The sequence below is a fragment of the Rattus norvegicus genome, chromosome 5, assembly GCF_036323735.1.
Source record: "Rattus norvegicus strain BN/NHsdMcwi chromosome 5, GRCr8, whole genome shotgun sequence".
Taxonomy (NCBI): domain Eukaryota; kingdom Metazoa; phylum Chordata; class Mammalia; order Rodentia; family Muridae; genus Rattus; species Rattus norvegicus.
Window position 1 is genome coordinate 163,277,264 of NC_086023.1, and position 12,358 is coordinate 163,289,621.

Consider the following 12,358-nt stretch of genomic DNA (forward strand, 5'->3'; position numbering starts at 1 on the left):
CGAAGTTCTAGCCAGAGCAATCAGAAAATGAAAGAAGGTCAAAGGGATACCAAATAGAAAGGGAGAAATCAAAATATCACTATTTGCAGATGATATGGTAGTATATTTAAATGACCCCCAAAGTTCCACCAGAGTACTACTAAGCCTTTTGAACAACTTTAGCAAAGTGGCAGGGTATAAAATTAACTCAAACAAATCAGTAGCCTTCCTCTACTCAAAGGATAAACAGGCTGAGAAAAAAATTAGGAAAGTTAAACCATTCACCATAGTCACAATTAACATGATATACCTTGGTGTGACTCTAACCAAGCAAGTGAAAGACCTGTAGGATAAGAACTTTAAATATTGGAAGAAAGAAATTGATTAACATCTCAGAAGATGGAAAGATACCCCATGTTTATGGACAGGTAGGATTAAAATAGTAAAAATGGCCATTTGCCAAAGGAATCTATAGACTCAGTGCAATTCCCATCAAAATTCTAACTCAATTCTTCATGGAGTTAGAAAGATCAATTTGCAAATTCATTTGGAATAACAAAAAACCCAGGATTTACTATGCTCAACAATAAAAAAATGTCCAGGGGAATCACAATCTCTGACCTCAAGCATTATTTCAGAACAATAATGATAAAAACTATAAGGGACTGGTACAGAGTCAGGTAGATAGATCAAGGGAACAGAACTGAAGACCCAGAAATGGAACCCCACAAGTATGGTCACTTGTTCTTTAACAAAGGAGCTAAAACCATCCAATGGAGAAAAAGCATTTTCAAAAAATGGTGGTGATTCAACTGAGGGTCAGCATGTAGAAGTATGCAAATCAACCCGGTAAAAGCTTAAGTCCAAGTGGATCAAGGATATCCACATCAAACCAGATACATTCAATCTCAAAGAAGAAAAAGTGGAAATGAGGTTTGAACACATGAACACTGGGGGAAATTTCCTCAACAAAACACCAATGGCTTATGCTCTAAGATTAAGAATTGAGAAATGGTACCTCATAAAGCCACAAAGCTTCTGTAAGGGAAGTTACACTGTTGTTAGGACAAAACAGCAACCAGCAGATTGTGAAAAGATCTTTACCCATTCTACATATTATAGAGGGCTATTATGCAATATATACAAAGAATTCAAACAGCTAGACTCCAGAGAGCCAAATAACACTATTAAAAATGGGATAGAGAGCTAAAAATTCTTAACTGAGGGTTACCAAATGTCTGTGAAGTTCCTAAAAAATGTTCAGTATCATTTGTTATTAGAAAAATGCAAATCAAAGCAACCCTGAGAGTCTACCTTACAGCAGTCAGAATGGTTATGATCAAAAACTCAGGTGAAGACAGAGGCTAACAAGGATGTGGAGAAAAAGAAACAATCCTCCATTGTTGCTGGGATTGCAAGCTGGTACAACTACTTTGGAAATCAATCTGCAGTTTCCTCAGAAAATTGGACATTGAGTACCCAGGTATACCAATCCTGGGCATATAGCCTAGTGATGCTCCAACATACAGCAAAGACACATACTCCACTAGATTCAAGGCAGCCTTATTTATAATAGCCAGAAGCTGGAAAGAGCCCAGTTGCGTTTCAACAGAGGAATGGATACAGAAAATGTGGTACATATACCCAATGGAGTACTACTCTGGTATCAAAAACAATGACTTCATGAAATTGATAGGCAAATGGATAGAACTAGAAAATATCCTGAGTGAGGTAACCCAACTGCAAAAAGAAAACACACATGTTATGAACTCACTGATAAGTGGATATTAGCCCAAAAATTCCAATTACCAAACATAATACAATCCATAGACCACATGAAGCTAAAGAAGAAGGAAAACCAAAGTGTGAATGCTTTGGTTTTTATGAAGTCCTTCATAAAAGGGGGAACAAAAATATTCACAACAGATAATACAGACACAAAGTTAGGAGCAGAGACTGAAGGAATGACCATTCAGAGACTGTCCCTCTTGGGGATCAAGTTATATATATATATATATATATATATATATATATATATATATATATATATATATATACACACACATACATACATATACATATATATACATATATATACATATATATATACATATATATACATATATATACATATATATACATATATATATATATCCAAAGAAACTAGACATTATTGATGAATCCAAGAAGTGCATTCTGACAGCAGACTGATACAGCTGTCTCCTGAGAGATTCAACCAGAACGTGAAAAATACAGAGGCAAATGGTAGCAGCAAACTGTACTGAGAACAGGGTCCCAGTTGGAGAAATTAGAGAAAGAATTGAAGGAGTTGAGTGGCTTGCAACCCCATAAGAACAACAACACTAAGCATCCAAAGCTCCCAAGGACTGAACCATTATCCAAAGTCTACACATGGACAGATCCATGGATCCAGCTGCATAAGTAGCAGAGGATGGCATTGTTGGTCACCAATGGGAGGAAAAGACCTTGATCCTGATAAGACCTACCCCTAAGCCGCTGTATAGGAATGTCAGGGTGTAAAAGTAGTAATGTGAGTTTTTGGGGAGAGGGAAACCCATAAAAGAAGGGAGGGGGATGGGATAAAGGAATTATGGAAGGGAAACTGGGAAAGGGAGTAACATTTGAAATGTAAATAAAAATATACATTAAATAAAAAAAAAGAAGTCGACTTCCAATTACAAGGAGTTGGGACTTTACCAAAAATAAAACAAACAGTGAAATGAATTAAATGTATAGGATCTGAAGGTCAGGGGAGAAAATTGAGGCCATATGTGGTTGATATAGCCATTTATTTATGGGAAAGAGATCTGTTACAGCAGTGGAAGTTAAAAAATTATAACCCCTCAGTTTCAGAATCTGGCCATGAAACCAGTCAAGCTCCTAACAAAAAGTTATATTAGTGCTGGCTCCTGCAGCGCATATCCTAAAATTGGAACTATACAGAGAAAATTAACATGGCCTCTGCACAAGGATAACATGCAAATTCATGAAGCAGTAAATATTTGGAAGCCCATAAAGAGAAAACACAGAAATCCCTTAAAGAATTACAGGAAAACAACCAAACATGTAAATGATTGGAACAAAAACATCCAGGATCTAAAATTGGAAATAGAAACAATAAATAAATCACAAAGGGATACAACCCTGGAGATAGAAAACCTAGGGAACAGATCAGGAGTCATAGACACAAGCATCAGCAACAGAATATACGAAATAGAAGAAAGAATATCAGAGGCAGAAGATAACATAGAAAACATTAGCACAACTGTCACAGAAATTGTAAGATGTGAAAAACTCCTATCAGAAAATATTTGAAAAATCCAGAATACAAGGAGAAGATCAAACATAAGGATAATAGGTATAGAAGAGAGCGAAGATTCCCAATGAAAGAGTCAATAACTACCTTCAACAAAATTATAGAAGGAAACTTCCCTAACCTAAAGAAAGAGATGCCCACAAACATACAACAACCCTACAGAACTCTAAATACATTGGACGAGAAAATATATTCCTCCTATCATAAGTGTCAAAATACTAAATGCACAGAACAAAGAACATATATTAAAAACAGTAAGGGAAAATGGTTCATTAACATATAAGGGCAGACCTATCAGAATTACACCAGACTTCTGACCAGAGACTATGAAAACCAGAAATCCGTGGGCAGATAGCATAAAGTCAAGACATGAAGGGAACACAAATGCCAGCCCAGGCTACTATATCCAGCAAAACGCTCAATTAACATAGATGGAGAAACCAAGATATTCTATGACAAAAACCAAATTTACACAATATCTTTCCACAAATCCAGCCCTATACAAAGGAGAAAAATGGAAGTCTCTAACACAAGGAGGGAAAGGATACCATCAAAAAAGCAAGAAAATAATCTTTTATTGTTGTTGCTTTTTAATTTTTTATTACATATATGTTTTCACTTACATTTCAAATGTTATTCCATTTCCTGGTTTCCTGTCCATAAGCCCTCATTCCCCTCACACTCCCTGACACAGGTGTTCCTCCATCTCTCCATCTTGCCTCTCCCCTCACATTGCCCTGCAATGGGGGTTCAACCTTGGCAGAACCAAGGGCTTCCCCTTCCACTGGTGCCCCAACAAGGCTATTCTCTGTCACATATGTAGTTGGAGTCCTAGGTCAGTCCATGTATAGTCTTCCGGTAGTGGTTTAGTCTCTGGAAGCTCAGGTTGGTTGGCATTGCTCTTCTTAGATGGTTCAGTCGTTAGAGCCTAGGCTCACAACCAAAAATATAAAGAGCTGAAAGCATTGAAAGTAATCTTCTTGCTTCCAACCCAAATGAAAGGAGACACTTAAGTATAATTCTACCACTAACAACAAAAATAACAGGAAAAAAACAATCACTATTCCTTAATATCTCTTAACATCCTTAACTGGGGACTCAGTTCCCCAGTAAAAAGACAAAACTAACAGGCAAGATACATAAAGAGGACCCAGAATTTTGCTGCATACAGGAAACACACCTCCCTCAGTGACATAATATCTTACAATAAAAGCCTGGATAACAATTTTCTAAGCAAATGGTCCAAAGAATCTAGCTAGAATACCCATTATAATATCAGGATCCTGATTTAGCTGTCTCCTGAGAGTGTCTGCCAGAGCATGACAAATACAGAGGCATGTGCTAGTAGCCAGCCTTATAATTGAAAACAGGGTCCTCATTAGAGGAGTTAGAGAAAGGACTGAAGGAGCTGAAGGGGTTTGCAAACTCATAAGGAAAACGATACCAACCAACCAGTTCTCCCAAGGACTATACCACTATCCAAAGTCTACCATGGACACACCCATGGCTCCAGATGTATATGTACCAGAGAATGTCATTGTTGGGAACCAAAAGGAGGAGAAGCCCTTGGTCTGGCCAAAGCTGTACTCCCCAAATGTAGATGAATCTCAAGGCAAGAGGTAGGAAGGGGTGGGTGGTTGGGTGGCAGAACACGCTTATTAAAGAAGGGGTATGGGGTATGGGATATGGGGATTATTGAAGGGAAAGTGGGAAAGGGGATAACATTAGAAATGTAAATGAATAAAATAGATCTAATTAAAAAACAAAAAGGAAAAGGAAAATATTTTCAATAAAAAGACTTTTAAAAGAAAAACAAATCTCACCAGATGCCAAAGACATTTGGCAAACTCCAAACCCTCCTTATGAGAACTCTTGGAGAGTAAAGGGACACAAGGGGCATACCTAAATAAAATATTGGCAACATACAGCAAGCCAATACCCAATATCAAATTAAATGGAGAGAAACTTAAAGAATTTCCACTAAAATCATAGACAAAGCAAGGCTGTCCACTCTCCCCATATCTCTTCAAATAGTACTAGAAATTCTAGCTCAAGCAATAAGGCAACTAAAGGAGATCAAGGGGATAAACGTTGGAAAGGAAGAGGTCAAAATACCACGATTTACAAATGACATGATAGTATATATAAGTGAGCTTGAAATTTCTACCATAAAAGTACAGTTAATAAACATTTTAGCTAAGTGGCTGGATACACAACTGACTTGAAGAAATCAATAACTCTCCTCTACAAATTCAACAAACAGAGTGAGAAAGAAGTTATGGAAACAGAACCCTCCACAATAGCCACAAACAAAATTAAACACTTTCATTTACCTCTCACCAAGCAAGTGAAAACTTGTCTGACAAGAACTTCAACATTGGCAAAATGAAAAAAAAAAAACTGAGAAGATATCAGAAGGGGGAAAGACCTCCCTTGATCATGTATCTGGAAGATTAAGTGTCCATTTTGCCAAAAAGCAATCTAAATGTTCAGTGCAATTTCCATCAAAATTCCACACACTTCTTCATATATATTGAAAGAATAAAACCTCCACCTCATATAGAAAATGAAAATAAATTTTAAAAAACCCATGGTAGGTAAAATGACCATGAACCATAAAAGAACTTCTGGTGATATCAATATCAATGACTTTAAGCAATACTGCTGAAATAGTAATAAATGGTATAGAAACAGGCAAGTGGTTCAATTGAATACAACTGTAGATACAAAAATAAGCCCATGTATCGACGAATACTTGATTTGTTGAAAAAGAAGCTAAAACCATACAATGGAAAGGGGAAAGTATCTTATACAAATGAGGTTGGTGTAACAGGATGTCTTCATGAAGAAGAATGAAAATATCTATCACCCTGCAAAACACTCAATACTTTGATCCAAATGGATCAAAGGCCTTTTTACAAATCCAGACAAAATCTAAGAAAATAGAAATTTGTGAACAGTCTTCAATCTACAGAAACAGGAGGAGACAACATCTAAAACAGAACACCAATGGCTCTGGCCCAAAGTCAAGAATTAATAAATGGAATCTTGTGAGTGTGAAAAGCTTCTGTAAGTCAAAAGACACCATCTTCAGAATACGAAGGTGAAGAAAAGATCTTCACTAACTACATCCAATAGTCAGGGACTTGTGCTTTTAGGGGAAATGGGGTAATGAATTCAGTTACGGGTACTAGGAGAAGAGGAAGAGCTGATATTGTGTCCTAATGTGAATAACTTCAATTGAAAAGATACACATGACAAAGAAAGACATTCACTTACATAGAAAACAGAATAGAACCATGACATGTAAGAATGCCCACATTGCTAGTACCACAAAATGAAGAGTGTCTAAAGAATTCTCCAAATACTTTTCGACAAAGAAATCTAGAAACATGGAGTTTCCTAATTTTACAATACACAACAATTTTAACAACTTTTCAATACTGCTATTAACATGCATGGAGTTATGAATAGAATGGTGACCACATCATCTCCATACACAGTATACTAAATTATAATAGCTCTAATATTAATTCTTATATAGGAAGTAAATAATATGTACATGAAGAAAATCTTGAAAAGAGTAAGTGCTAGGAGCCAGTCTTGGTGGGCTCTTCTTTCTTGTTGGTTCTTCTTGAAGAATCAGGATATGACTTTTCTGATGGTTTATGGGGTAAGGCATTGTCTTAAGAGATATTTAGGGTTGCTGTGTCATGAAAAATGTTTACTAATCTAAGTCTAAATTAGTGCCACTGTAGATGACCTACCTCCTGTGTTCCTTACAGGCCAGCAACTACACTCTCTGGCACTTAGCACCTCTTCCTAAATCATCAAACTAGCAAGTAAATAGCCTTTTTACTATCTCAGTAGAAATTGCAAGACTTTCTCAAGCTGTATGTGCTTTCTCCCCACTCCAATGATGATTATACCTGGATCTATTTTATCCACCCTCACAATATGCTTGCTGTACCATAGACAAAAGTGTGTGTATAAATGGTAGAGAATGAAGACAATTCTAATGTGGGAGGGGTAAATGGTAAGATGGGTTTTCACTGTGCACAATTTAAGTTTTTCCATGACACTGGTAATCTGCATATTTGGTGTAATGATCTCTAAGTCATCAAGCAGTGTGCCTAGATATATTGAATATGTGAACATGGAATCAACAGAGACTCTCCAAGTGGCTGCAATTTCCAGAGTGTTAGGGATATTCTAGACACCTATTAATTGCCTAGTGTGTGAGCTTCAACATCCCTCCCTGATGCAGTAATTGACATAAATCACCTATGATCATTTGAAATCAAGGGCCTCTACTGCTTCTACTAGTAGTTAGCTTGTACTATCAATGATGACCTCTTTCAGCAAATTCCAATACTCATTAGTTTCTCACAAGCTGAACAATATCCTTATTTTCTAAATGAAGAACAAAATATGTACAGACATCGATTTGCTCATAGTAACATACGATTTTGTCTTTGAACCTAAGTTTTTGAGCCTTCCTGAATTTGGTATAAATATTCTAAAATAATGCTTTACCTTGGAGTAGAAATTTTTTCATCTTTCTCCATTACTTCCCAATCTATTTCCAGGATGTTTGGGTTTCTACACTGTGCATGAACATCTGCCTCATGCACTATACAAAGGACATTTCTTTAAAGATTTACAGACTCAAGATGGTTGTATAAGTGGACTCGAAAATAAAATTAAGATGACTATCTTAATAGTGAGTTTTTCTTCAGAATGTACATTCTTAGATGTGTAAAATGTTAGAATTCTATAAACTATTTAAGAATTGAAATCTGGATGAGACAAAATGTATGCCTGTGTCCTTACATCCTTACAAAGCAGGCTTGCGAAGTAGAATGGACTTGACTAACAACAGAACTGTTATACTGTTCATATGCCAGCACTGTGAAAGCTATGGAGGCAAAGCACACTGCCCACCCTCTCTCCAGAATATTCTCCAATCATCAACATTGTGCTCAAGACAGGGAATTCCAGAGACCTAGCCAAGCTGAATACAAGAGACATGTGAGCACAGAGGGCAGCAGAGTGGCCCAGTGTTTGTTGCTGGGAGTATGATTCTTTTCTTTAATTGAAGAACAACATAACAGGCAGCCACCACTGTATGGCATGTCCTCAGGTTTCTGCTTGAGAGAAATGTAGCCATGAGCAGTAAGTAGGCTCTTAATGGGGCTCCAGACTTACACACTGAAAACACGTTCACATTTTCATCCTATCCTCAGTGTGTTTTTAAACTCTAACACACATTACTTATCCAGTACTCACTTCTTGCCATCTATCATATATTATCATCTGGAAGCAGAGTGACATTTAGCAAATGTTCCTGGTGCTTCTTCTGCAGTTGCACCTCACACAGTGGCACCACAGAAGTCGAGCTCATCTTTCCAATACTGCCGATCTATTGACCGCCAGAGTTTGCCAATCCTACAGTACATTTTCCTCAGTACCTCTAGGCAGTGACTGTACCATTATTTCACAAAGAGAAGGCCAATATGATTCATGAATAACAGTACCATCAGACATACTGAAATCAATGCAGATGTCACAAAACAGGAATTGTTCAAAAGAGTTGTTTTTAATATTTGGGCAACTGTTTTCTCTGCTGCACTAACCAGTGAGAGGAAAATTCCTGTTTGATTATGCCTTTATAGAAGACATAAAGAAATCAAATTAGGTACAATTAATTGACATTTGGAAACCTGTATTGTTTTCCTATGGAACTGTTTTCATCAATATGCTTGATTCGTCCATTCCATTCAATGATGGACAAAGCACTCACATTTTGACAAGATTTTAAAGCTTCCATAAACTTAAATCAGGGATGGGGTGATGAATGCAAGACAACTACAAAATGAAATATGAAAGTGTGACATTTTTGTTTCAAGAGTGAATCCTTGAAAAAATATGTGGTCACTATAGAGATGATTTTAATCACAAGACAGCATGTGAACATATAAATAACTCCCCAGGATCTGTCTGTCTCCAGTCATTTGTGATGTTCTATGGTTTTTCTTTTCCTTCATTTGAAAAAGCAGCAGCACCACATATTCAAAACTTTCTGGCAGTTGGTTTCATCCATCACTCCAACTTCCATAGGGGCTGTAATGGGTGCATTTGACCGACCCACTGTGGGGTCATCCATGTTTAGCTCTCCATTTGCAGAACTTACAACCTGGTTTTTAGGCTGCTGTATCTTGTCTCTGTTGGTGTGCTTCTCTGTTTGATGACAGAGTGGAGTCTTGCTGAACTGCACCTACAGGAGTAGGCAACTGTTTACCAATCCAGTCACATCCATAATCAAACATATACCCTTTGCAATCTAACAAGACACTAAAAAGCTTCCTTAGGTAATCATAGTCTGGCTTTCCAAAAAAAAATCTAGCCTTCGAGATATGTTGCCATTTCTGGGAAGTATTCACACAGCAGTTCTATCGGTGTGGCTCATTTCATGTCTCCAATTTTCTGATATCTCTCTTAATGTATGGACCTTTAAGGCGTGCCAAGGAAGACCACCTCTCAAGAAGTACATGAACATATGGCTTAAAGCTCCTAATAAATCAGCTCTTCTACTCTGTTCTTTTCCTAGATGTGTGTTTAAGCTCATGTATCTAGCTGTTCCAGTAAGGATTCGTGTTCTCTGTATGGTATATGTTTCTTTGTCTCTGGATCAATATATTCAAACCTTTGTCAAACCAAAATCTATGATATGAGTGACTTGCTGGGCTTTGTTCCCTGACCATCCTATTAAGAAATTCTCAGGCTTCATATGTCTGTATATAAGTTCTTTGAGTTGATATACTCCATGCAAGAAATTGGTTGTATAGCTATCATGAGAACTCTTTTAAGAGAAAATGTTCTATCACAGAGGTCAAACAAATCTTCCAAACTAGGTCCCAGCAGTTCAAGCACCGTACCATTGTATTTACCACATGGGCCAAAACAGTAAACTTGAGGTATACCATCTCCAGATGCTAACTGCTTATAGAATTTGCATTCCAAATGCAGCTGTGGTGCTCTAGATTTCATGGGCTCCAGTTTAATCGCCACATATTCATTTTTATATAAACTTTTCCCTAATCGTAATTCTCTAAAATTGCCACATCCAATTTTTTCCACCTCTAAAGTTAGGTCCAACCATTAAAACTCCAGATGAAGAAAACCCAGTTTCTCGAGTGCTGTGCCCTGACCAACCACTGGGCCGTGCCATTCTGTCATCTGATTTGTCCTTGTCTTTCTTTTTCAGGAGTTAAAGACTGGCTAGAAAGATGCTGTTGATCACACCACACATTCATCTTTTACTTAGAAAGTTGTTGCTCCTTCCACACACTATCTCCTCTGTCTTACCTGTGAGCCTACAGGTGTGCTTATTAATTTTTTTGGTTTGTCTCAAGGTAATATTTAAAATATGTATTCTATGAAATGAATCCACATTTTTTTTTACTTCATTATTGAATTTACACGTATTTAATTGTATTTTGTAATTTATTTTTCTTATTAGCCAAAAGATCAATGTGTTGCTTTGATAAAATGGGCACCCACGTGAACATCACAGATCAGGATGTTGTTTATTTTTTCTTGCTTTTGAAGACCTACAATCAACTGAGAAAACATTCACTGTATAATCTGGTCAAGTTTCCATTCTATATGTATACTGTCATGATATCTGAACTGCAGGAGTTAAATACTGAGTTTTATTGTGTTTGCTTTGAGCAAAGTAGATGGTTATTTGGGCCATTTATAATGTGAAACCACTTCTTTACAGTATTTGACCAAATTTGTGTATCTATATTTGTAAATATATGTGATATCTGTATTTCCTATCATAAAACTATTTAGTTTTATTCTCAGTAGGGTTTTTTTTTTTTTGGACTGTATAGTGTTTATATGATCTGAACTCCTTATACATAAGGTGTGTATATTAATCCAATTATGGACTTAAATATTTTAAAGTATGAATACCTTTATTTGCTACAAAGGCCAGGGTATAGACATTTGCTTTTTAGCAATATTTTTAAGTGCTCCATTTTAGTGCCAGAGAATAAATCTTTGGCACAGACTGGTCAGTAATAGGTAATGCAGGTATGTTCAGGTTAAGGCAACTATGTTTTGCATTTTTATACTTCTTTTCTGACAACATCAATGAAATCAACATTGTCTGAATGTCTGAATACTGAAACACAGCCCTGTTTAAAAGTATGTAATTGAAAAAGAATTAAATAAAGGTAGGTTAAAAAAAAGAATGGAAATCTGCTTTGTTCCTTTTGGTACAGTGGAATATTCAGGTGCAACAGGACAGGATAACATAATGATCTGTAATATGTGTCAGTGGGTAGCATTGTTCTGAAAGTTACTGGAGTTTTGTTCAATTAAGGGGTACTAATGACTTCAGAGCCATACAGAGACACATCACAGTCTGGATAGCTATACCTGAAGATGATGAAGCCAAATTTTCATTTATTTTCTTGTTGACTTTTCTCTCATATTTTCTTGTATTCAGGAAAGAGTGCAGACTAATTGATGAGTCTCTGTAAGCCTCTACATGTTTTCTGAATCAAGTCTTTTTAAATTAACCCAGTACTACTATGGCAGTAAACCCAGACATTGAACAGAATCATCCCTACTTTAGTTAACACAAATCATAATTTCTAATACAGTGTTTCTAATTTTTCTGATGCTAAACACTGACATACAATTCAAATAATTGTAATGTGGGCAGACTAACGTGGAGTTGAATGATTTCTCAGTTCTAAGACCATCATAGGTGGTCATATGATCATAAGCAACCCCTATGACAGAGCGATTACTGCAACCAAAGTGGTTGATATCCACCCACTGAAAATCACTACTATAACATTTATGTTACGGGATTGTAGAAAATATTCATGACTTCAGCATATATTTTATGAGAGAAATTTCCTAGTAAGATGCAACATATATTCATCTAAGGATCCCAAGTATAAACTTAAAACAAACAAATCAAACATGGGGACTCATTCACACTTATTTACAGGACAATGG

At 36.5% G+C, this 12,358-nt stretch overlaps 1 non-coding gene and 1 pseudogene across 1 annotated transcript; one reads left to right on the plus strand and one right to left on the minus strand.

The window, feature by feature from the left end:
- Window positions 1–2,899: 2,899 nt before the first annotated feature.
- On the plus strand, window positions 2,900–3,006 carry LOC120103205 (U6 spliceosomal RNA). Its single transcript, XR_005505299.1, has one exon. It is a non-coding gene; the product is annotated as a U6 spliceosomal RNA (small nuclear RNA).
- Window positions 3,007–9,027: 6,021 nt separating this feature from the next.
- On the minus strand, window positions 9,028–12,261 carry Csnk1g3-ps6 (casein kinase 1, gamma 3, pseudogene 6; annotated as a pseudogene).
- Window positions 12,262–12,358: the final 97 nt, after the last annotated feature.